Source organism: Carcharhinus amblyrhynchos, chromosome 9 (genome assembly GCF_965287045.1).
Source record: "Carcharhinus amblyrhynchos chromosome 9, sCarAmb.v2.hapA, whole genome shotgun sequence".
NCBI lineage: Eukaryota > Metazoa > Chordata > Chondrichthyes > Carcharhiniformes > Carcharhinidae > Carcharhinus > Carcharhinus amblyrhynchos.
Window position 1 is genome coordinate 109,150,016 of NC_137332.1, and position 25,956 is coordinate 109,175,971.

General features: G+C 44.5%; 1 long non-coding RNA gene and 1 pseudogene across 3 annotated transcripts in view; one reads left to right on the forward strand and one right to left on the reverse strand.

Moving 5' to 3' along the window:
- The first annotated feature begins 2,046 nt into the window (after positions 1 to 2,046).
- LOC145348177 (uncharacterized) overlaps positions 2,047 to 25,956 on the forward strand; it is a 36,393-nt gene continuing 12,483 nt past the window's right edge. For both annotated transcript variants that reach the window (XR_013887920.1, XR_013887921.1), the window contains exons 1-2: positions 2,047 to 2,761; positions 24,732 to 24,848. This is a non-coding gene — a long non-coding RNA (uncharacterized LOC145348177). The remainder of the gene's footprint in view (positions 2,762 to 24,731; positions 24,849 to 25,956) is intronic.
- On the reverse strand, positions 11,386 to 25,281 carry LOC145348176 (zinc-binding protein A33-like; annotated as a pseudogene). The gene is made up of 7 exons (XR_013887919.1): positions 24,871 to 25,281; positions 24,687 to 24,782; positions 24,360 to 24,593; positions 24,082 to 24,176; positions 23,789 to 23,811; positions 22,572 to 22,687; positions 11,386 to 12,261 (listed from the first exon to the last, which is right to left on the reverse strand). The product of XR_013887919.1 is annotated as a zinc-binding protein A33-like (transcript).

A 25,956-nucleotide genomic window follows, 5' to 3' on the forward strand; every position in this document is an offset into this window, starting at 1 on the left:
TTTATAGGACATTAATGTTTAACGAAATGAAAAACTGTTCAGTTGCTGCACTAAAATGTTAGTGGAGTCACAGTTATTGTTAATTTCTGGTTTGTCTGACCTGTCTCATCATTGTCCACATCAGCAAAATAATCTTTTAATCATTAGTATGTAATTACTTGTTTTACTAACATCTTTAATGTTCCCTGTAATTGGAACCATTTCGCGTTATTATATTGAATTATATTTAACACCCATTTTAACATAACATTTGTAAAATGATTTTCCAAACAAAACAATCTGAGAACCACTGGGATAGAAACAGTTTTTCTCAACGATTCCACAGTTCACCATTCAATCCAAGAAGCAGAAGCTCCACATGTTGTTGGTGCTTGTCGAGATATGATGCGGAGATGCCGGCATTGGACTGGGGTAAACACAGTTAAAAGTCTCACAGCAGCAAGTTAAAGTCCAACAGGTTTATTTATAGCAAACGCCACTAGCTTTCGGAACTGCCTATTCCTTTGTCAGGTGGGTGGAAGGGACAACCAGTTCCGAAAGTTAATGGCGTTTGCTAATAATAAACCGGTTGGACTTTAACCTGGTGTTGTGAGGCTTCTCACCTTGTCGAGGTCGGCAGGTTTCCGAGGAGTGGCATCGGATTGGTCAGAGTGCCTGTCACTTAGACAGAGAGGCGGGTCTCTGGTGAATGTGGAAACCGATTGGCTGACATACTTGCCAATCAGAAGTAGTAGGCGGGCTTCCGAAAGCCCTGGAAGATGATTGGTTGGAGCTCCTGTCACTCTGAGCGGGGTGGTGGTCTGGACGTTGATTGGTTAAAGTGTCTGTCCGTCATAGACCGGAGGATGAGCTTCCGGTCAGTTCGAAAGCTGGTTGGTTGCTTCATCTGTCATTCAGAGTGTGGGCCCCTTGTTGTTGGCAGCAATGGTCAGATCACAGCGCAGCCACACCGAGCAAGAGAGGCTACTGGAAGATCAGCTCGGGAGGAGGAATTGTCCACCTGTTCACAGGCACAGGTGAGAGGGGCTTCCTCTTTGGTGAGGGTTGAAAAGTAGTACAATCCCTAAAGTGCAGAAGGAGGCCAGAATGTCACGTTCCAGTGGGGAGTCCAATAAAATTCATGGGAGCTAAACTCGTATTGTTTGGGGATATTGGTGGGGAGGAAAGGAGGTGGGGGATGATGGAGGTAAGGAGATGGGGTTGTAATGGAGGTGAAAGGCGATAATGGGGGTAGATAGCTGAAGGAGGATGATGAGGGTGAGGAGATGAGGAAGAGTGGGGATAGTCAGACTTAAGCAGGTTTTGAGGAGGAGCAGGGGAGGGTTGTGTCACTTGAGAAGCAGTGGAAGGCTTGTTAAGGAGGAGGGTGGAGAGTGGTTTTAGGAGGGGAGAAGGTTGATGGGGCTGAGGATGGGGGGAAGGGGTTCAGGAGGAGGGAATAGAGGTTAAGGAGGAGTGATACCATGTTAAGGAGAAAGGGTGTAGGGTATGAAGGAGGGGCAGTGGTAAAGAGTGGTGAAGTTGATGGGAGAAAGGAGTGTGGTTTGTGGGACAGGAAGTGCAGTGGGTTATGTGTTGAGGAGGGGGTTTGACAGGATGATAACAGTGACCATTATGAAATTAATTTGATCAGTTTTATTCAGGCCTGAGTGAATATCAATCCCAGGGAATAAATTAGAACTATTGTCAGATTTAACAATTCAAATTACACAAAACAAATAAACACACTCTGACATTCTCTGAGGCAGAATAAAACCTCTTTTGAATGTTTGTACATTTTGAATTTTAGCAGCAAGAGAGCCTTTCTGAAATTAAGCACAATTCTCAGTTAGCTGATGTTGGATGTGGCTGTGTGGGAAGTGTTATTAATCCCATGTCCAGCTAACAGAACTCTGTCCCTGTACATTTTCAGCAGTGAAACTAGCTGTTTTTTAAACATAGTACTTGATCAATGTGTGAGTGACCTGTGAGAGTTTTAATTCCTTCTTTTACAAGCTCTTTTTGTCTTCACAGAAACAGTTGAATCAATGACAGAACCTCGAATCAATGACAGAACCTCGACCGTGCATTTTCTCAATTGCAGACTATTTGAACAAGATGGTGTGGAACTTGTTGATAAATCTGAATGAGGAGGAGGATGATATTTTGTTCAGAACAGAGACAAAGCGACAAAAAAATACAAGGCAATTCAAAGGAACCTTTGTGTTTTACATAAAGGACATGGACTTGGATCTAGAGAGCACAATTTCCACGTTTGTGGATGATGGAATATTGGGCAATGAAGTAAATAGTGAGGAGGATAATTACACATTTCAGGAGGCTAGACTGGTGGAATAGACAGACACATACCAGACATAAGTAAATGTGGAGTAATGTATTCCAGGAGGGACATGATGAAAACACAGCATCATTTAAATGGAATCAATTTGATGGGCCGGCCTTGTGAATGGATAACTGTTAAGGCTCCATGGTCAAGTGGATCTGTTATGATTTACAGAGAGATTAATCATCTTCAATGTCTACTTCCCATGAAACGTATTACTGCTCAAATAGCAGGTAATGTCAAGTTTCAAGAACAAATTTCCAAACACATAGATAACGCTCAGGATGTTGTTAACTATGTCTGTACGGGTGACGAGCAGTGAACAGAATTTATTGGAGTTCTAGCATCTACATACATGAGTGATTGACCATGGGGGGATGAGAGACTGTCCTCACTGGTCATCTGTCCACTGAGAATAATGCCAATCCAAGTATCTTGGTGAGCAAAGGTTTTCTTTGTTTCTATTCATTGTTTAGTCTTTATGTTTTATTTATTTGTCTTTTGGTTAAAAGTTATTTTTATGACATATCATTTATCATTTAAATTATAAAAATCTTTTGAGATTACAGTTTTAGTTTGAAAACTTTTGCTCAATTCTATTACATTCCTCAACTTAAAGGGACCAATATACAAGTTTGTCCACCTACCATTTTTGAAACAAAGAGCACAGTGACAAGAGGAGGCCATTCAGTCCCTCGAGCCTGAGATTAACTTTTGGTTAATCTCAGATTTACAGTTAACATCAAAGTTGTACCTCCTTTTGTTTTTTGACATTTTGCTCATTTCGTTTATGAAAACATAAGAACTAGGAGCACATTTGGCTATAATATCTTCTATCTAGGGATTGTAAATGGTTGGGACCTGAGCACCAAACATGTGACATCCCACTAGTTAAATCTTGCCAACAAGAAGATGGCCCATTTATCCTGACTCTCTGCCTTCTCAGTTCATCAGTCTTGTGTCCAAACTAATAAATTACCCTTAACCCCATGTGATCTTACATTGTACATTAACATTTTGTGCAGCACCTCATCAAATGCTTTCCAGAAGTGCAGATACACTACATCCACTGGATCCCCATTATCCACTTGGTTACATCTTCGAAGAACTGCTCCAAGGGACCAACTTTCACTTTAGCTACTATCTTTCCTTTCTTATACTGATGAAAACCTTTGCTATCCTTTTATATAAGAACATAAGAAATAGGAGCAGGAGTAGGCCATCTAGCCCTTCGAGCCTGCCCCGCCATTCAATAAGATCATGGCTGATCTGTCGTGGCTCAGTTCCACTTTCCCGCCCTCTCCCCATAACCCTTAATCCCCTCTCTTATCAAGAACCCATCAACCCGCTTCTTAAAAATATTTAGCGAGGCAGCCTCCACCACTTCAACGGGCAGAGAATTCCAGAGATTCACCACCCTTTGAGTGAAGAAGTTCCTCCTCAACTCTGTTCTAAACCGCCTCCCCTTTATCTTGAGGCTGTGCCCCCTAGTCCTACTGTCTTTTTTGAGCGGGAAGAGTCTCTCCACCTCTATCCTATCCATCCCATTCATCATCTTATACGTCTCAATGAGATCTCCCTTCATTCTTCTAAACTCTAACGAGTACAGGCCTAGTTTATTCAGCCTCTCCTCATAGCTCAACCCCCTCAACTCCGGTATGAGCCTAGTAAACCTCCTCTGCACTCCCTATATTTTGTGCTTGTTTTCTTTCATAATTTACCTTGGCCTTTTTATTACGTTTTTAGCAACCCTTTGTTGATCTTTAAAAGTTTCCCAATCCTCCAGCCTGCCACTGGCCTTTGCAATAAGGTATGCCTTAGTTTTTGTCTTTATGTGGTCTTTAACTTCCTCACTAAGCCATGAACCATAGAACCCTACAGTGTTGAGAGAGGCCCTTTGGCCCATCAATTCTGCACTGAACACAACCCCACCCAGGCCCTACCCCCATATCCCTACACATTATACCCACTAATCCCTCTAACCTCCACTGCACTGGACACTAAGGGGCAATTTCTTAGCAAGGCCAATCAACCTAACCCGCACATCTTTGGACTGTGGGAGGAAACTGGAGCACCTGGAGGAAACCCACGTAGACACGAGGAGAATGTACAAACTCTACACAGACAGTGACCTGAGCCAAGAATCGAACCCAGAACCCAGGACCCTGGAGCTGTGAAGCAGCAGTGCTAACCACTGTGCTACCATGCTGCCCATATTTCTTTTCCTCTCTGGAATATATTTTAGTTGTGAAGAGATGAATATCTACTCAAACAACTGGTATTAATCATCAACTCATCAACATTTTACCTTTCCTGCCTGGTTTATGCCTACGTAATTACCTCTGTTTATCTCCAGAATGTTTCTTGCTCTCATACTATGATCACTCTTTTCTCGAGTATCCTTAACTATGAGGTCATGAAATAATCCCTGTTTGTTACACAACCAAATCTTGAATAGCCTGCTCTCTGGTTGGTTCCACAACATATTGCTCCAAGATCCTGAAAGATCTTGTTCTAATTTTTGAAAGGGTGATGGAAGGAGATTACATAGGAATTTTCAAAAGACAATTAGACTGTACTTGGGGAGGATGAATTTTCTGAGCTCTCAGAGAAAGCTGGAGTGTGAGAATTTAAACAGCTGTTTCAAAGAGACAACATGGATACAATGGGCTGAATGGCCTCTGTGACATCACTGTGTCATTTTGAGCTCAGGCTACAGAGATGGAATTGAATGGGACAAACACATTCATCTTGTTTACAGAAACCTGATTACTTTGATCTCTTAATTTATCATCATCAGGTCAAAAGGTGAATTATCTCCTGTGGCTTTGCTGTTGCAATGAGTAATGTGGTAGCTATGAATTATATTTATCAAATTGGGTTCAGAACTGCTTAGTGTCCACATGGTTGAAGGAGACATGAACATAACCCTTCATACACCAAAGAATGTTTACCCCCACCCCAACCACATTGGAGGCACCAACGATACAATACAACGTTCTTTCCCAGGATGTGTAGTCAGCCTACACCATAACAGGGGTTAATCAAAGATTCTATAACCCCAAGGATGCTTCTGCTCAGAGTGGGAGTGGATGTTAGATTCTTGCTGCTCCTGTGTTGTGCCTGGTGAGCTTTGAGATAAGGAATTAAAATAAATCAAGGTGAATCTTTGCAACGGAGGAGATAGGTTAGATTCTGATTATCTAATTACAGAGAACAGCCTGAAGACCAGATTTAGCAAGTCCAAGTGTTTCAGCTACTGTTACAGATATCTGTAAAAGCTGATCAGAGTGCTTTTGGAGGAAAACTATTAGCTGACAAAAATAAATAAACCTTTGATGCATTCGATACTTGAAATTATGAGCTCTATTTTTAACTTGTAAATCAGGGGCAAGTGTGAATGCAGTCCCCCATTACCACAAATTTTGCAGCCGCATGTCTCACACTTGGAGACATTGGATTGATTTGATTTATTATGATGTAATTGTGTACAGTGAAAAGTATTGTTTCTTGTGCGCCAAACAGACAAAGCATACCATAGATAGAGGAAGAAAGAAGTGGGTGCAAAATGTAGTGTCACAGATGTAAAGAAAGATCAGCTTAAGAAGGTAAGTCCACTGAAAAGTCTGATGCAGCAGGGAAGAAGCTGTTCTTGAGTCTGTTGGCACGTGACTTCAGACAATGTTTAATCATCCTCTCCAATATCAGAAGACTCCCATCAGCAAATCATCCCACTGGACACAGAATGCTGATGCAATGGTACAAAATTATCAGGGCAATCACTATTTTAAAGAAAGCACAGCATAGGCCTGGAGAATTAAATCAGATTTTGAGCCCAGGCATTGCACTTTGCGTCTGGTGGGGTGTGGATAGGGAAAGAGAAAGTGGTTTGGGTCCATCAGATTCACAGCACAGAAGCAAGTCTACACCAACAAATTGCACAAGAACCGCCATTTCAACATAGCAGAGGCACAAAAATCTGCAAAGGATTTAGCTCAAAACAACCCGGATAAAGTCCCTGAATTCATCAGACATTGCCAGAGACAAATGAAATAAAAATGAAAAGGAATGATGCAGGATATTGTCAGCAGGATACAGGGGAGACTGGCACATCCGCACTCTCCCTGTGCAACAGGTTTACCACACAGACAAAATTCACCTCAATCCGTCCATCGCAAAGAGTCCACATTTCTAATGGTGCCAAACCTGCAAGTGGCTTGTCTCTGCTAAACCTCCAGTCAGACTTGGAAATGGTCAGCAGAACTGTTTGCGTGGTGGTCAGCTGCTAATTGTTTTACTATGGAGCATTGCTGAGGTTTTAAAAAAAACACCTTTGCAAGACACAAGACTATATTTAAAATGTAGCCACAGAGGAAATGATTCTTCGATGCAACAATATGAGCGCAACTTGCAAGTAAGAAAATATTGGTCAAGCAGGCTTTACCTTCCAGCCCAGCTGGCAAGTTGTAATAAAGCTGCAGGTTTTCAAATGGGCCTACCAATGCAAGTTTAAAATAACTCACCCCCTGACTCCCCAAAGCCTGTCCATCATCGACAATACACAAGTCTGGCATGTGAGGGAATACTCTCCACTTGCCTGGATAAGTGTAGCTGCAACAACTCTCAAGAAGCTCAACACCATCCAGGACAAAGCAGCCCGCTTGATAGGCGCCCCATCCACAGTCACTCCTTCCATCAAGCACAGTAGCAGCAATGTGCATCACCTGCCTGACGTACTGCAGGGATTCAACAAAGCTCCTTCAATGGCATCTTCCAAACTTCCGATTTCTCCCCAAGATGGACAAAGGCAGCAGACACATGGGACACCACCATCTGGAGGTTCCCTTCCAAGCCACTCACTATCCGGGCTTGGAAATATTTCAGCATTTCTTAACTATCGTTTGGTCAAAATCTTGGAGTTCTTGCTGAACGGCACTGTGGATGCACCTACACCTCAGGGACTGTTAAGGTTGATTTTATTCATTTGTGGGACATGGGCACCACTGGCTGGCCAGTATTAATTGCTCATCTCTGGTTGCCATTGAGAAGGTGGTGGTGAGCTCGCTTCTTGAACTGCTTGCAGTCCATGTGCTGTGAGTAACCCACGATGCCATTCGGGAGGGAATTCCAGGATTTTGACCCAGCAACTGCAAAGGAATGGCGAAATATTTCCAAGTCAGGACGGTGAGTGGCTTGGAGGGGAACTTGCAAGTGATGATGTTCCCATGTATCTGCTGCCCTTGTCCTTCTCAATGAAAGTGGTCATGGGTTTGGAAGGTACTGTTCAAGATGGCAGCTCCACACCTTCTCGAGGGCAATTAGGGATGGGCAATAAATACTGGCCTAGCCAGAGACACCCACATTCCATGAGCAAGTAAGTTTAAAAAAAATGCATTTCCCAAGACAAATTAAATGACAGGTAGCTTGGGTTGGATAAAATGTGTGGAGCAAGATTAGATTGAGCAAATGACTGAACATTGATTAAATTACATTGTTCAGTTCACTGAGCTTTTAAGAATAGACAAAAGCAATTAAAAGCAGGTATGCAAGTTTAATTTGCTTGACAAGTGAAACACGAGTGCAACATTTTAACAGAAGCGCAATATTAAGCATTGTTTAACTATACATTCTGACGTGTGCCAGCCTCCACCCAGTGAGTCAAACTCCTGTTGCCAAGTCACATTTGTGGATTCAGATCCCACCACAGAGACTGGAGCAGAGAATTCCAAAGCCAGTACCAAGGGAGTGCTGCTCTGTCGGAAGTGCCGTTTTTCAGATGAGATTTTCAAGTGAGATTCTCATGAGCACAGAAGCTCCCACAAGACCACTTATGAAGAGCAGGGAGTTCTCTCAGCATTTCCCGGACAATAGTCATCTCTCGACCAGCACAATGAAATATTTTATCATACTATTGCTTGTGGGAGCTTGCTGTGCACAGGACTGGTGTCGTTTTGTCTCTATTGCAACAGTGTCATGCTTTAGGAATACATCATTGGCTGCGTAGCGTTTCATGGAATGCCCCGACATCGGACATGGTTCACGTTACAGAAATAGGTCACTCGTCCCCTCTGGTCCAGGCAGGGTTTACATTCCACCTGAAGTCAGCTCACCCTATCACATCCTTAAATTCTCTAGCTTCAGATTAAGTATGTCCCTACTATTCGCCTCAACCATTGCAACAGTCATAGAATCCCTACAGTACAGAAGGAGGCCATTGCCCCCCCCTCCTCTCCCCTACCCTCCTGTCCCCCTCCCCCCTCCTCCCCTACCCTCCTCTCCCTTACCCCCTCCTACCCTCCTCTCCCCCCTCCTCACCCTCCTCCTCACCCCCTCCTTCCCTACCCTTCTCTCCCCCTCCTCCCCTACCCCCCTCTACCCCCTCCCCTAGCTTCCTCTTCCCCCCTCGCCTCCTCCCCGACCCTCCTCTCCCTCTTCCTCCTCCTCCTCCCCTAGCCTCCTCTTCCCCCTTGCCTCCTCCCCGACCCTCCTCTCCCTCTTCTTCCTCCTCCTCCTCCCCTAGCCTCCTCTTCCCCCCTCGCCCCCTCCCCCCACCTCCTCTCACCTCCCCCCCGCCTCGCCCCCCCCCCCCCACCCCTCTCATTTCCCCCCCACTCCTGACCCACTCCCGACCCCCTCCCCCTGCCCCTCCCCATCCCCACATGAAGATGGTCTCAACAGGGATCTTGGGTTCATGTCGCACTATCTGTAACCCCCATGACTTGCCTGGGTTTGCAAAACCTCACTTACTGTACTGTCTGGAGACAATACACATCTCTCTAACTTGTGCTCAGTGCTCCTTCCACTCACATTGTCGGCCACTTTAAGACTTGAACAGCAGGTTAGGTGTAAAGATTCGCATTCGCATTCTAATCAGTAATCTGTAAACTGTCTGTGCTGTTATATGCTCTGTCTGAGGCCAGAACTCTCCATTCACCTGACGAAGAGGGAAACCTCAAAAGCTTGTGAGTTTACTATCAAATAAATCGGTTGGACTTAAACCTGATGTTGTCAGACTTCTTACTGTGTTTACCCCAGTCCAACGCTGGCATCTCCACATCATGCTTTTCTGGTTGGCAGTTGGTGACTAGTGGAGTGCCGCAGGCATCGGTGCTGGGGCCTCAACTGTTTACCATTTACACAGATGATCTGGAGGAGGAAGCTGAGTGTAGGGTAACAAAATTTGCTGATGACATGAAGATGAGTGGAAAAGCAAATTGCATGGAAGACGCGGAAAGTCTGCAGAGAGACCTGGATAGGCTGAGTGAGTGGGCGAGGACCTGGCAGATGGAGTATAACGTTAGCAAATGTGAGGTTATCCACTTTAATAGAAATAATAGTAGGAGGGATTATTATTTAAAGAGTGAAAAGCTGCAGCATGCTTCAGTGCAGAGGGACCTGGGGGTCCTTGTGCACGAATCGCAAAAACCTGGTCTGCAGGTGCAGCAGGTGATCAAGAAGGTGAATGGAATGTTGGCCTTTATAGCGAGGGGGATTGAATATATCCGACACCAAAGTCGGAGGAGTTGTAGACGTTGAAGATGGATGTTACAGTTTGTAGAGGGACATAGATAAGTTGCAGAGCTGGGCCGAGAGGTGGCAAATGGAGTTTAATACGGAAAAGTGTGAAGTGATTCACTTTGGTAAGAGTAACAGGAGTACAGAATATAGGGCTAATGGAAGGACTCTTAATAGTGCTGACGAGCAGAGAGATCTCAGTGTATAAGAACATAAGAACATAAGAAATAGGAGCAGGAGTAGGCCAACTAGCCCTTCGAGCCTGCCCCGCCATTCAATAAGAACATGGCTGATCTGTCGTGGCTCAGTTCCACATTCCCGCCCTCTCCCCATAACCCTTAATCCCCTCTCTTATCAAAAACCCATCAACCCGCATCTTAAAAATATTTAGCGAGGTAGCCTCCACCACTTCAACGGGCAGAGAATTCCAGAGATTCACCAGGAGAGATTCCAGGAGTGCCCCCTAGTCCTACTATCCTTTCTGAGCGGGAAGCATAGCTCCCTGAAAGTTGGCACCGAAGTTGATAAGGTTGTTAAGAAGGTGTACGGTGTGTTAGCTTTTATTGGTAGAGGGATTGAATTTCGGAGCTGTGAGGTCATGTTGCAACTGTACAAAACTCTGGTGCTGGCGCACTTGGAGTATTGCATACAGTTCTGGTCGCCGCATTACAAGAAAGATGCAGAGGCATTGGAAAGGGTGCAGAGGAGGTTTACCAGGATGTTGCCTGGTATGGTGGGACGGTCTTATGAGGAAAGGCTGAGGGACTTGAGGTTATTTTCGTTAGAAAGAAGAAGGTTGAAAGGTGACCTAACTGAGGCATACAAGACGATCAGAGGGTTAGATAGGGTGGACAGTGAGAGCCTTTTTCCTCGGATGGTGATGGCTAACACGAGGAGACATAGCTTTAAATTAAGGGGTAGTAGTTATAGGACAGATGTCAGAGGTAGGTTCTTTACTCAGAGGGTAGTAAGGGTGTGGAATGCCCTGCCTGCAGCAGTTATGGACTCGCCAACTTTAAGGGCGTTCAAATGGTCGGTGGATAGGCATATGGATAACATTGGAATAGTTTAGGTTAGAAGGTCATTAGATTGGTTCCACTGGTCGGCGCAACATGGAGGGCCGAAGGGCCTGTACTGCGCTGTAATGTTCTATGTTCTATAAAAGCAGGGAGGTCTTGCTGCAACTGTACAAGGCACTGGTGAGTCCACAACTGGAGTACTGTGTGCAGTTTTGGTACCCGCATTTGTGAAAGGGCATATTGGCCTTGGAGGGAGTACAGAGAAGGTTCACCAGGCTGATACCAGAGATGAGGGTGTTAGCTTATGAAGAGAGATTGAATAGACTGGGTCTGTACTTGTTGGAGTTTAGAAGGCTGAGGGGGGATCTTATAGAGACTTACAAGATAATGAAGGGGCTAGATAGGGTAGAGGTAGAGAGATTCTTCCCGCTTAGAAAGGATAGCAAAACTAAAGGGCACAGCCTCAAAATAAGCGGGAGGGTGGGGGGAGTGGAGGTGGGGGGGGGAGGCGGGTGGGCGGGGTGCAGTTTAGGACAGAGTTGAGGAGAAACTTCTTCACTCAAAGGTGGTGAATCTCAGGAATTCTCTGCCCATTGAAGTGGTGGAGGTTACCTCGTTGAATATATTTAAATCACGGGGTAGATAGATTTCTGATAGACAAGGGAATTAAGGGTCATGGGGAGAAAGCAGGAAAGTGGAACTGATTCACTTCAGATCAGTCATGATCTTATTGAATGGCGGGGCAGGCTCGAAGGGGTAGATGGCCTACTCCTGCTCCTATTTCTTATGAACAGGTTCCATCAGTTTACAGCTGGCAGGAGGCAGGGAGATGGTGTGAAATTATGGGATGGATCTGTTAGAGACCTTTAATCCCGCAGATTGTCAGCGGCGCCAAGTTTTCCCAGATATTCAATCCTGGGCTGAAGAAGGGAAAGATTCTCTCAGTGAAAGTGTGGGTGAAGGTGTGGAGATGGGACATGTTGTCCGCATTGTAAAATGACACCTGTCCACCCTCATAGTCCAGGGAAACACCGATCTTCCGGGGATTCACACTCGGGGTGAGGGGGGTCGGTGAGGGGGAGGTGAAGGCAAAATAATCACTTCCGGGCATCAGCCACACAATCCACAATCCGGACTCAGGGCTCAGGTAGATTCCCCCTTTCCTGTTCACAGACTCTCGGGCCACCCCCAGAATCCACTCTGTCTTCTCCCCCACCTCCACCTCCCAGTAATGTCTCCCTGATGTGAATCCCTCTGATCCCAGGACACAGAGCCAGGAATCAAACCTCTCCGGGGTGTCAGGGAGCGGCTGCTGTTTGTCTCCGAGTCTCACACTGGTCCGGTCCTCAGACAGGATGAGCCAGGGATTTGCTGCGTTTGGATCCAGAGTCAGAGAGGCTGGAGCTGGGGGAAAGTTGAAAAAACACTGTCAGTGATTTTGAGAGAGGGTGTGGGGAGGGGAGAGAGTGTGAGGAGTGAGGAAGAGAGGAGAGAGGTTTGTGAGGGGTAAGGGAGAATGAGGGGGAGGAGAGAGTGGGAGCAGGAATGGGATGGCAACATGGAGCTGGAGGGAGAGGAGAGGAGAGGGAATAGACCAGAAAAGAGAGGCAAGGAAGAGGGAAGAGGAGATAGTGAGCGACAGAGAAATAGGGAGGGGGGATGAGAAGATAGGTTGAGGGTGCAGTTGGGAAGAGAGAAAACAGGCAGTAATGAGAGGGACTGGAGGAAACCGGAGTGTAAAGAGGGAGATTGAGAGCAGGATAAGAGAGAGGGCAAGCCAGAGTGGGACGTTTTGAGTGTGGAAGCAGGAGAGAGAATGGCAGGGCAGGTGACAGGGATTGGGATAGTGGGTGAGAAAGAAATGGCAGAGTAGAGAGAGCATCTGGAAGGCAGGTAGTGTGGGGGAAAGAAATAAACAGACCCTTCCGTGTAAAGACAGGATGGGAAATAAAGCAGGAGGGGCAGGGAAGAATGTGAGAGAGAGGGAAAGGGGAGAGAGTCTGAAGAGAAGAGAGTGAGTGAGTGGGAGAAATATAGCAGAATGATGAGGGAGGGGGATAGGAGGTGAGGAGGAGAGAGATTATGTGTAGATGGAGGAGAATGGGAAGGTGCTGAGAGAGAGTGGGTGAGGAGTAGGGTCAGGGAGCAGGAGAGACAAATGAGTGGCTGGCAGGGAGATGGGATGGTTGTGGGAAATGGGAGTGAAATTGCAGGACAGATTGAGTTTCCAGTTTATTAGTGTCACAAGTAGGCTTACATTAACACTGCAATGAAGTTAGTGTGAAAATCCCCTAGCCACCACACTTCGATGCCTATTCGGGTACACTAAAGGAGAGTTTAGCATTGCGAACCAGCATGTCCTTTGAACTGTGGGAGGAAACCCACGCAGACGTGGGGGAGAACATGTAGATTCTGCACAGACAGTGACCCAAGCCAGGAATCGAAACCAGGCCCCTGGCACTATGAGGCAGTAATGCGAACCACTGTGCCACCATCCCACCCAAAGTAAGAAGAAGAGAGGAATTAAAGAGGGAGAGAAAAGGGAGAATGGGAGGTGAGGGAGAAAGGGGAGAGAGAATGTCGGTGGAAAGAAGTTAGTGGGGAGAAGGGGGGAGTAGAGGAGCGCATAAATGACAGGAAGTGGAAGGAGAGAGAGATAGCGGGGTTGGGGAAGGAGAATTTGAGAGAGGGAAGACAGGCTGTGAGAAGAAGAGTGGAAGAGAAGGTTTAGGTTGAGGAGAGAGGGAGAGGGGACAGAGGTAGAGGAGAGAAAGCTGGAGACAGCGGGTGGGAGGTGATATCTCTGTGAAACATTGTGTAAATGTCACTGTACAGATCCGAGTCTGTAAGAAATCACACAAAACCTCAATTCCAAGAACAAAAGAATTCGGAACAGGAGTCGGCCATTCGGCCCCTCGAGCCTGCTCTGCCACTCAACAAGATCATGACTGATCTGATTGAATATTGTCAGTGATCCGGCCTCCACTGCTCACTGGGGTAGAGAATCCAACACAAATCACCCACTGGTAGAAAACAAAATCTCATTTCTGTAGTAAATGGCAGATTGCTAATTCTCAAACTGTGCATTGTACAAGACGCCATCGCAAGGGAAACATCTGCTCAGCATCAATCCTGTCGAGTCCCCTCAGTGTCTTCTATGTTTCAATAAGATCACCTCTCATTCTCCTGAACTCCAATGAGTACAGGCCAAACCTGCTCAGGCTTTCATGGTAACATAACTGCCTTCATCCCAGGAATCAGTCTCTAATTCAATGGTCATTTCTTATATTACATAAGAACATAAGAACATAAGAAATAGGAGCAGGAGTAGGCCATCTAGCCCTTCGAGCCTGCCCCGCCATTCAATAAGATCATGGCTGATCTGTTGTGGCTCAGTTCCACTTTCCCGCCCTCTCCCCATAACCCTTAATCCCCTCTCTTATCAAGAACCCATCAACCCGCTTCTTAAAAATATTTAGCGAGGCAGCCTCCACCACTTCAATGGGCAGAGAATTCCAGAGATTCACCACCCTTTGAGTGAAGAAGTTCCTCCTCAACTCCGTTCTAAACCGCCTCCCCTTTATCTTGAGGCTGTGCCCCCTAGTCCTACTGTCTTTTTTGAGCGGGAAGAGTCTCTCCACCTCTATCCTATCCATCCCATTCATCATCTTATACGTCTCAATGAGATCTCCCCTCATTCTTCTAAACTCTAACGAGTACAAGCCTTACCTATACTAATCACTTGGATAAGTGAAGTGAATGTACTACTGCTAAATTTGAGATGACACAAAAATAGGTGGGAAGGTAAGTGGTGAGGATGACAGAGTCTACAGAGGGATAAAAAATTTTGGTGTCTGGGTGAAAGCTTGGCAGATGAAAAATAATGCAGGAAAATGTGAAGTTATGCAAATTGGTGGGAAGAATAAAGGAGCTGGAAATTATTTAAATAGAGAAAGACTGCAGAAAGCTGCAGCACAGAGGGATTTGGGATCCTTGTGCATAAATCACAAAGAAAGCTGGCATGCAAGTTCAGCAAGTGTTGGGGAAGACAAATGGAATATTGACCTTTATTGAAAAGGGAATGGAGTATGAAAATAGGGAGGTCTTGCTAGAACTGTACAAGTGAGTAGTTAGACCACACCTGGAATACTGTTTTCACCCCCTTAACTCAGAAAAGACATACCAGCATTAGAAGCAGTCCACTGAAAGTTAATTCGATTGATTCCAAATATGGCGGGATAGTTTTATCAATCGAGGCTAAGTAGGTTGGGCCTGTACTCATTGGAGTTTAGAGGAACGAGAGGTGACCTTATTGATCTCTTATTGATCTTATGGGATTCTCAGCGGGGTTGACAGCTTGGATGCTGATAGTTTGTTTCCCTTCGTGGGAGAGTCCAGGACCAAAGGGCATATTCTCAGAGCAAAGGGTTGTCCATTTAAGACAGAGGTGAGGAGGAACTTCTTCTCTCAGAGGTAGTGAATCCTTGGAACTCTTTACCGCAGAGAGCTGTAAAGACTGGAACATATCTTTAGGGCTGAGATAGACAGATTTTTAATCAATAATGGAATCAGGGTTATGGAAATAAGGTGAGAAAATGGAGTTGGAGGATTATCACATCAGACCAGTCCTGATCTCATTGAATGGCAGAGCAGACTCAATGAGCTGAATGGCCTACCTCTGTCTTATGATCTCATTATCTTACATTAGGAGATCAAGATAGTGCGCATTACTCCAAATGCAGCCTCACTAAGGCCCTGTACCTCTGCAGGCACAATTGATTTATTTGATTTTCCTTACAATAAACACTAACATCCCATTTATATTCCTAATTACTTGCTGTAAATGTAGACTAACGTTTTGTGATTTTTACATCACGACATCCAGATCCCTCTCTGCTCCAGAGTTCTGCAGTTTCTCGGTGCAATATCAGACCAGGCTCCAAATTTGTTACAATATTGGATGAGGCTCCATATTTGGTTGTGTTCAGAATAGGAACAATCAACGTTTTTTGGTGCACAGAGCAAATTTGAAATCCCAGTTACTAAAGAAGTATATAAAGCCATGAGATTTAATAATTTGAAAGAAACACGTTAATTTTAGAGGCAGCATCAAGGCATAATGGTTAGCAGTGCTGTCTCACAACTCCAGGGACATGGCTTCAATTCCAACCTTGGGTCACTGTCTGTGTTGAGTTTGCATGTTCTCCCTGTGTCTGCATGTGTTTCCTGAGGATGCTCCGGTTTCCTCTCCATTTCAAAGATGTGTGACTTAGGTGGATTGGCCATGTTAAATTGCCCCTTAATTTTTGTGTGCGAGTGTGTGACCTGCGATAATTGGTGTCCCATTCTGGGTGTATCCTGCTTAATGCCCAGTACCTGTCGGGATAGGCTCTGACTCACCAGGAGTCAGAGGAATAATTTTTCTATGAAAGAGTCAACAAAGCAAACAATTAATACTATATATCTTATACTTAAACAATGAAGGAGTTAAGCATAAATTAATAGCAAATCCTAATTACTCACTAAGAGGATAAAGCCATCAGATTCCATAATTTGAAAGAAACACAATAATTTTAGAGGTGGCACGGTGGTGCATTGGTTAGGTTGCTACCTCACAGCTCCAGGCACTGGTCTCACACACAAACCTCAAACTCATGTTAGATTACATGACCAAGGCAGAACACACAGACTTTCTCAATAATGTGCCCAAATATCAATGATCACCATTAAAAACCTCCCATAAATAATATAGGATTAGGTGACTGGCATTAATGAGGAACTTCGAGATGTTTTTTATGCTCATAAGAATTTAGAAGTGGAGAAATGAATGAGATTTGAACTAGATAAATTTTCCCAGACCTGTTGGTCTCTATCTCAGATGCTGAAAGTAGTGACTGTCGAGAAAGTAAATGCATTCGTGGTTATCTTTCAAAATTCTGCAGACTCTGGAATTGTTCCTGCAGATTGGAAGGTGCAAATGTAACTCCAATATTCAAAAAAGAAGGGAAAGAGAATATGGGGAATGAAAAACTTGTTAGCCTGACATTAGTCAGAGGAAAGATTCTAGGATCTGTAACAAATGATGTAATAAATAATGGTGAATTTGGGCACAGTCAATAGGGATTTATGAAAGGGAATCGGTTTAACAAACTAGTTGAAGATTTTGAAGAATGTGATAGCAGAATAGATAAGATGTAACTGGTGGATCTGGTGTACTTAGATTTTCAGAAAGCTTTTAATAAGGTCCCACACAAAAGGTTAGTAAATAATTTTGGAGCAAATGAAGTTTGCATGTACTGCCAGTACATGTACATGGGAACTGATTAACACACAGAAAAGAGATAGTAGGGATAAATGCTCATTTTGAGGTGAGCAGCCTGTTACTAGTGGGGTAACACAAAGATCAGTTGCTTCAGCGTGATTGGACAGGCTGAGTGTGTGGGCATATGCATAGCAGATGCAGTATTCACTCAAAGGGTGGTGAATCTCTGGAATTCTCTGCCCGTTGAAGTGGTGGAGGCTACCTCGCTAAATATTTTTAAGACGCGGGTTGATGGGTTTTTGATAAGAGAGGGGATTAAGGGTTATGGGGAGAGGGTGGGAATGTGGAACTGAGCCACGACAGATCAGCCATGATCTTATTGAATGGCGGGGCAGGCTCGAAGGGCTAGTTGGCCTACTCCTGCTCCTATTTCTTATGTTCTTATGTTCTTATAACATGGATATACGCAAGGTTATCCACTTTGGTAACAATAATAAGATAGATTATTACTTGAATGGGTAACAAATTGAGAAACGTGGATACTGAGCGAGAGCTTGGTCTCCTCGTACATCAGCCACAGAATGCAAGCGTGTAGGTACAGCAGGCAGTAAAGAAACCAAATAGTATGTTGGTCTTGGTAGCAGACCTGAGTACAGGGATAAGTATGTTTTGCTGCAATTACATAGAGCATTGGTGAGGCCACACCTGGAGTATTGTGTGTAGTTTTGGTGTCCTTATCTGAGGAGGGATGTCCTTGCTGCAGAGGGAATACAGTGAAGGTTTACAAGGCTGATTTCTGGTATGGTAGGTCTGTCATATGAGGAGAGACTAAGTTGATTAGGATTCTATTCACTGGAATTTAGAAACTTATAAAGTTCTGACACAGCTAGAAAGGGAAAATTCAGAAAGAATGTTCCCAGTGGTGGGGGAGTCCAGGACTAATGGTCATATTTTGAAGGTAAAGGGCAAACCTTTTAGAACTGAGGTGAGGAGAAGTTTCTTCACCGAGACAGTAGTGGATGTGTGGAATTCATTACCACAGAATGTAATTGAGGTCAAAACATCTGATTGCAAGAAGAAATCAGATATAGCTCTTGGAGCTAAAAGGATCATGGGATATGGGGGGGGGGGAACATAGAAATATAGAAAATAGGAGCAAGAGGAGGCCATTTGGCCCTTCGAGCGTGCTCCAACATTTGTTACGACCATTGCTGATTGTCCAACTCAATAGCCTAATCCTGCTTTCTCCTCATAACCTTCGATCCCGTCATTCCAAGTGCTATATCCAGCCGCCTCTTGAATTAATTCAATGTTTTGGCATCAGCTTCTTCCAGTGATAATTAATTCCACAGATGACCACTCTCCTCACCTCAATTCTAAATGGTTTCCCCCGAATCCTCAGACTGTGACCCCTGCTTCTGGATTCCCCCACCATTGGGAATATCCTCCCTCCATCTACCCTGTCCAGTTCTGTTAGAATTTTATAAGTCTCATTGGGATCCCCCCTCATTCGTCTGAGCTCCAGCAAAAACAATCCCAACATAAGAACATAAGAAATAGGAGCAGGAGTAGGCCATCTAGCCGTTCAAGCCTGCCCCGCCATTCAATAAGATCATGGCTGATCTGTCGTGGCTCAGTTCCACATTCCCGCCCTCTCCCCATAACCCTTAATCCCCTCGCTTATCAAAAACCCATCAACCCGCATCTTAAAAATATTTAGCGAGGCAGCCTCCACCACCTCAACGGGCAGAGAATTCCAGAGATTCACCACCCTTTGAGTGAAGAAGTTCCACCTCAACTCTGTTCTAAACCGCCCCCCCTTTATCTTGAGGCTGTGCCCCCTAGTCCTACTGTCCTTTCTGAGCGGGAAGAGTCTCTCCACCTCTATCCTATCCATCCCATTCATCATCTTATACGTCTCAATGAGATCTCCCCTCATTCTTCTAAACTCTAACAAGTACAAGCCTAGTTTATTCAGCCTCTCCTCATAGCTCAACCCCCTCAACTCCGGTATCAGCCTAGTAAACCTCCTCTGCACACCCTCCAAGGCCAAAATATCTTTGCGTAAGTACGGCGACCAAAACTGCACACAGTACTCCAGCTGCGGTCTCACCAATGCCCTATACAGCCGCAGCAAGACCTCCCTACTTTTATATTCAATCCCCCTCGCTATGAAAGCCTGCATCCCATTAGCCTTCCTGATATAGTCAATCTCTCCTCGTACATCAGTCCCGCCATTCCCGAAATGAGCCTGGTAACTCTTCGCTACACCCCCTCGAGAGCAAGAACATCAGTCTTCGGAAAAGGAGACCAAAACTGAAACTGGAAGGGGGATCAGGATATTGAATTTGATGATCAGACATGGTCAAAATAAAAACCAGAGCATGTTCGAAAGACCGTTTGGCGTAATCTAGTTTCTATGAACAATCTGGAGTGGCAGTTATCCATCAAACACCTGAAAGCAGTTGGTTCATGATTCTTAATCAGTGCAGCAGGAAGTAAAACTAGCAAGTGACTCATCAGAGGGTCTACAAATAAGACACACCTTTCAAAATGCATCCAGTAATAGGTGCATGAGACAGGTGACTGCGCTGGACTGGGATTGAGACTGAGTGAACGTTGAATTAGATTCATGTGGGAATGAAATGCACAGGGGAAATAAATGTGGTTCTCACATCTAAATTAATTAAATGAGTAATTTAGTTAAATTTAACTAAGTAACATCAGGAACAATGGCAGGACAAATGTTATGTTGCTGCTGTGGAATGTGTGATTTTGGATGTCCAGGTGTTCCATGACAAACACTTCTGCAGAAAGTGTAAGCAGCTGGAGGACTCCCAGATCAGAATTAGTGAGTTAGAGGCGGAACTGCAGACACTGCACAATGTAAGGGAATGGGAGAAATACCTGGACAATTTGATCCGGAATATGGTCACACCTCTTAGAACAGGGTCATTTGTTTTGGTCAGCAGTGAGTGACAGGAGGATGTGCCCGTGACTAAGACAGGTAAAGGGACTGAGCAGAGAGTAATAGAGGAGCCTGAGTCTTTGAAAATGTTTGAGGTGTTTATAATCTGTGTGGATGAAAGCAAGATCTGCACAGTGAGAGAACAGTCTAACCATGGCACCATGATACAGGAAGCCTGTCAAGTGGGGGTTAGCAAACAGGAATGTGGTGGAGGTAGGGGACAGTATAGTGCATGACATAGACATTGTTCTCAGCGGCAAAAGCGAGAGCCCAGACATCTGTGTTGCCTGCCCAGTGCCAGGGTTCAGAACATGTGCTCAGAGCTGGAGAGGAACTTGCATTGTAAGTGGAAGGATCCAGTTGGTGTGGTCCGTGTAGGTACCAACGACAGACAGGGCAAGTAAAGAAAGTCATCCTGGTCCACTCCACTAATGTTCAATCAGTGTGATATTGTGGGCTGGGTGGAGACATTGAGGTTGGAGGGAAGTGGTCACGCAAGCAGGGATATTTGGAATGTCTGTAAAGGGCATAGTCACCGTGAGAGGCTAGGTACCAATTCAGAAGCAAACCTGAAAGGTAATAATCTCTGGATCATTACCTGAACTACATGTAAACTGGCAGAAGGAAAATCATATGGTGGAGATGAATGTTCAAAGGCTGGTGTGGGAGAAATGGGTTCTGGATCATGGGCGTTGCCACCAGTATTGGAGATAGTAGGGTTGTATTGATTTGATTTGATGTATTATTGTCACATTTGAAAAAATATCGTTTCTTGCATGCTATACAGGCAAACATGCCGTTCATAGAGTGCATATGGGAGACGGAAAGGATAGAATGCATAATATAGTGTTACAGTTACAGATAGGGTGAACAGAAAGATCGGCTTAATACATGATAGCACCATTCAGATGTCTAATGGCAGCAGGGAAGAAACTATTCTTGAGTCGGTTGGAACGTGTTCTCAGACTTTTGTATCTCTTTCCTAATCAAAGAAGGTGAAAGAGAAATAGGATGGGATTAGTGGGATCTGGTCCCCGGAGGGGTAGGATGTTTTAGTTAAGTCGGGCAGTATGGTCAGTGCAGGCTTGGAGGACCGAGGGGCCTGTTCCTGTGCTGTAATTTTCTGTGTTCTTTCGGAATGTGTCTGGGGTTGCATAGGGTCCATAATTATGCTGGTTGCTTTTCCAAGGCAGCGGAAAGTGCAGACAGAGTCATGGTTTGCTTGATGGACTGGACTACATTCACGACTCTTCGTCATTTCTTGGGGTTTGGGTCAGAGCAGGAGCCATACCAAACTCTGATATATCCATAAAGGACGCTTTCTATGGTGTGTCTGTAAAGGTCGGTGAGAGTCATAGCCGACATGCTGAATTTCCTAAACCTCCTGAGCAAGGATTGGCATTGGTGGACTTCCTTAACAATATTGTTGGCATGGTGGGACTAGGCCAGATTGTTGATGATCTGAACACCTAGAAACATGAAGGTCTTGACCATTTCTACTTCATAACTGTTTTTGCAGACAGGGGCATGTTCTCCACTAAGTTTCCTGAAGTCGATGACCGTCTTGTTGATGGTACTGACATTGAGGGAGAGATTATTGACACACCAGTTCATCAGATTCTCTCTCTCTTTCCTGTACTCCATCTCCTCATTCTTTGAGATACGGTCAGCAAACGTTAAGGTCGAGTTGGAGAGGTATTTGCCCACACAGCCATAGGTGCATAAGGAGTGTGGTAGGGGGCTGGGGACACATTCTTGTGGGGCACAGGTATTGAGGATGATCGTGGAGGAGGTGTTGTTGCCTATCCTTACTGATTGTGGTCTGTGAGTTAGGAAGTTCAGGATTCAGTCGCAGAGGGAGAAGCCGCACCCCAGGACCCAGAGTTTGGAAATGAGCTTTGTAGGAATAATGGTGTTGAAGGATGAACTGTAGTCAAGATATAGGAATCTGACATAGGAATCTTTGTTACTGTGTTAAACCTGTGGATGTTTATAATCTCCCTTTTATTCTGAACCTTGAACATTTCAATAAGATCACCACATTCCCTCCCTAATCCAGTGCAGCCTTGCAGTTTCTGCAGCTCCTCCTCTTGATTAAGGTGTTCAATTCCACCAGGCAGATTATATATCATTTAACACTTGCTCTGTAATGTCAATGTGTCTTTCTGATGAACAATGATGAAAAACTATTTCTCAGAATGACGGACGAGTCCAGTCCAATCTCCTGGAGCAATTCCATCTCACACCCTGAGATTGATGCTCTCTCTATTCCTTTGGTTATACAGATCCCTTCACTGCTTTGACACACAGTGCTGATGGCTTCAGACACTTACCCAGAGGAACCAACAGAAAGAGAAATATGAGAATGGGGAGAACTGAGATATTAGTAACCTGAAATGTGAATATTTAATCTGGAACTTGGGAGCCCATTTCATTTGCTCACAACTGTATTTATAATCAGGAAAATCAGTATAAGAGATTTACCGGGGTTAATGAAGTTTATCATTTCTCTCCATGCCCTGTACTGTAAAAGGTCTTTGTACTTCCCGATAGACAGGGCGGCAGCAGATACTGAGAAAGTATGAGTCTCATCACTAATCCTGTAAATGGTAAAAATGATGCTATGAATTTGACTCTGTTAGAATATTTTAGAACTTATTTAAATAGTCAAGTTTTCAGCATATTTGACGACAGAGAAATGTTAATCTTGTTACTCTAACTGAGAAAGGGATAACTTAGAAATTGAATGGCAGAGAATGAAGACAGCCATGTCTTGAAGAAGGTTCAAAATCTGATAACAGACATCACAGACTGCAGGAAATGATAAACATTTAGCCTGTCCACTTGCTGTATTATAAACAAAGTTTGTAGAACAAAGACAAAGGCTGAAGACATCCTAAAGCTGAATATCCAATTATGCAATCTCTGGGCCCCACAACTCTCCCAGAATCCAGCTCGCCTCTACTTCTGACACCTTGAACATCTCTGATTTCAGTCACTCCCCCATTGGGAGCTGGACCTTCAGCTGCCGAGGTCCTGAGCTCTGGAATTCTCTCTCTGATCCTCGCTATCTTTCTATTTCTGTTTCTTCCTTTAAGATGTTCTCTAAAATCCAACTCCGTCACCCAGATTAATATTTCTTTAATAGGCTCTGTGTCAATTTACTTTATAACGTTCCTGTGAAACTCCTTACAATATTAATTTACAATAAAGGTTTTGTTATAAATACAAGTGTTTACTGTTGTAGTTGTTAAGACACAGAACCAGTTTGTATTTAGTATAAACTTAGAATCCATTCCCCCCTTTAATGTGAGACTTTCTCGGGTTGGTCAGGCTCCATGCAGGGACATGGGTGACCCACTCCATGGAAACATGGACTGTGTGGTTCTCTCAGGGTCAGGGGGAAGGTCACAGACACTAACAGCCAACATCGGGCAAGTGATCACTTCCGGCCTGGGAACCAGATTGTATTAATTACACTTCACCTAGATATTTATTACAATATTGGAGAACAGTTATATAAAATTAATGTAATAAAGGTGGTTATTATAAAACTCTCGTCCATGAACTAGACACGGAATTTTGGTGACCAGATGAATGACGATTTAACGTCTGTGACAGCAACGAATAAATAAACCGCAATAACACGATACCGAATTATTTTACCAAACTGCAGAGTTTCAGTAAAGAACATGTCCTACCTTTTCTCCTGACAAGCTTCCTCCTGAAAGAAATGAATCAGGAACAGTGAGGGTGACAGTAACAGATTTCAGGAGCAGTTAGACAGGCTGGTGAAATGAGCAGACTCAGAGCAGATGAGATTTCACACAGAAATGTAAAGTGATACATTTTGGAAGGAAGATTGTGGAGAGTCAAATAAACTGGAATTGAACATCAGTCCCGCTCACAGACACAGTGACTCTCACACACCGTACCAGACACACCCACACACTCACAACATGGACCTGGAACTGGATTACAATGGGAGTTCCACGAGGAAATTAAACTCGGGAAACATGGAAATAATCACAAAGCAAGTGTGAAGATCAAGAAAACTCATTCTCAGGAGTTACAGGAATTCCCGGGAATCTGCAGACAGTGTGGGAGCTCTTAGATCCGAGACAACAGGAAAACCGTTCAGGAAGGGGGACACAATTCTGTTCAATCCGGTTAGTATTTTTCAGTAAATTCTATATTAATTTCACAGCTCCCATCAGTGATTTAGTGACTGTGTGAAGTTTCCCTGAACTGAGCTGCAATATATTCCCTCACCTTCAGAAATATCAGCTCATCTTTTTGCTCCATCTGTTTCTGCAACTTTGAGAGTTTCTCCTCAATAGAATTTAAATTCTCCTGAATCTCTCGAAGGTTTCTCTCCATTGGTTCTAGAATCCTCTCCTCTTCTTCCCTGAGATCTTTGAGTAATCGCTGCTCTTTCTCAGTGAGAATCTGGCGCATTTTGGTGAACTCGGATGTGATGTGGGTCTGCAGACTGCTCGACTGTTCCTACCCAATGAAATGTGAAATATAATTAATGTCCCGCGATAACAGGAACAAAACTAACCGAGATACCAGAAAATCAGCACAGGGAGACCTTACCCAAACTTCAGAAATCTCCCCTTTCTGTTTCTGTTCCATTTCTAGAACCGCCGATTTCTTCTCTGTGAGAGAATCGAGGGCAGATTTGAGCTGATCCTGGGATTGGGAGAGAAAATCACAGAATGAAAGTGCTGGATGTTGAAAACGTGATAAAACTATCAGGTAAATAATATTTCCCTTTTACCTTGTAGATTTCAACAGCTTCTTTAACGGGCAGGAAGTGGTGGTCTCTGTGATCCCGCGAATCTCTACAAACCAGACAGATCAATTTCTTGTCAGTTTCACAAAACAGCTTCAGTTCTTCCTGATGTTTCTCACAGTGAAGTTTACTTTCCTTCTCTTTCGGATTCAGCTTTAATTGTTGAGCTTTCTCAGCCAGATTTGCTAAGGCCCAATTTACCCTCAGGTTTCCTTCCGGAAACTCCTCTCTACATCCCGGGCAGGAGTTTATCTCCTTCTTTTCCCAACACTGGGTGATACAGGAACGGCAGAAGTTGTGTCCACAATCCAGCATTACCGGATCAGTGAAGAAATCGAGACAAATGGGACAAATTGTCTCCTCGGTCAAACTCTGAAGCTGTTGTCTGGAAGCCATCTTCACACCCAGCACTTCCTGATTCAAACTGCTTTCAGTTTCGGTGTTACTGCCGCACGTCCTCAGTTCTGCTATTTCCCGATAAAGTTCACTGCAGCACTCAGGGAATTATTATTCCAGAGTGGGCCATGTCCTTGCCACTTTCACACTGGAGAAAACAACTGGCGCGGTGTAAAGGATAACGGTGGGGAATCATTGAACTCTGTCTGGGGTGGGTTGGGCTCCCAGGAATGTTGACACTGGAAAGAGAGAGAGATGGAGAGATAGAATGGGGAGAAGAGGTGGAGATGGGAGGGATTGAGATTCCATGACATTTCTCTTCAGTTTGAATCCAGTGCCGATTAAAACCACTCTGGTGAAACTTGGTGTGAGATCCAGACCCAGAAATTGAATTGTGTTCATGACTGCAGCCGCTCAGATTAAAACATCAAGTACTGTAAATGTCAAGGAGACATTTTACACAACAGGTATCGAGAAGATATTTAGAGGGTTCGATCTGTGAAGTTTGGTTTATTTTCTAGAAAGAGAAACTTGCGGTTTTATAAATGTTTCTGAATCTCTCCCGGGGACCCTGACCCAGAGAAACATCAACTGATGACGGAGCAAAAACAGAAAATGCTGGAAAATCTCAGCAGGTCTGACAACATCCGTGGAGAGAGAACAGAGCTAACGTTT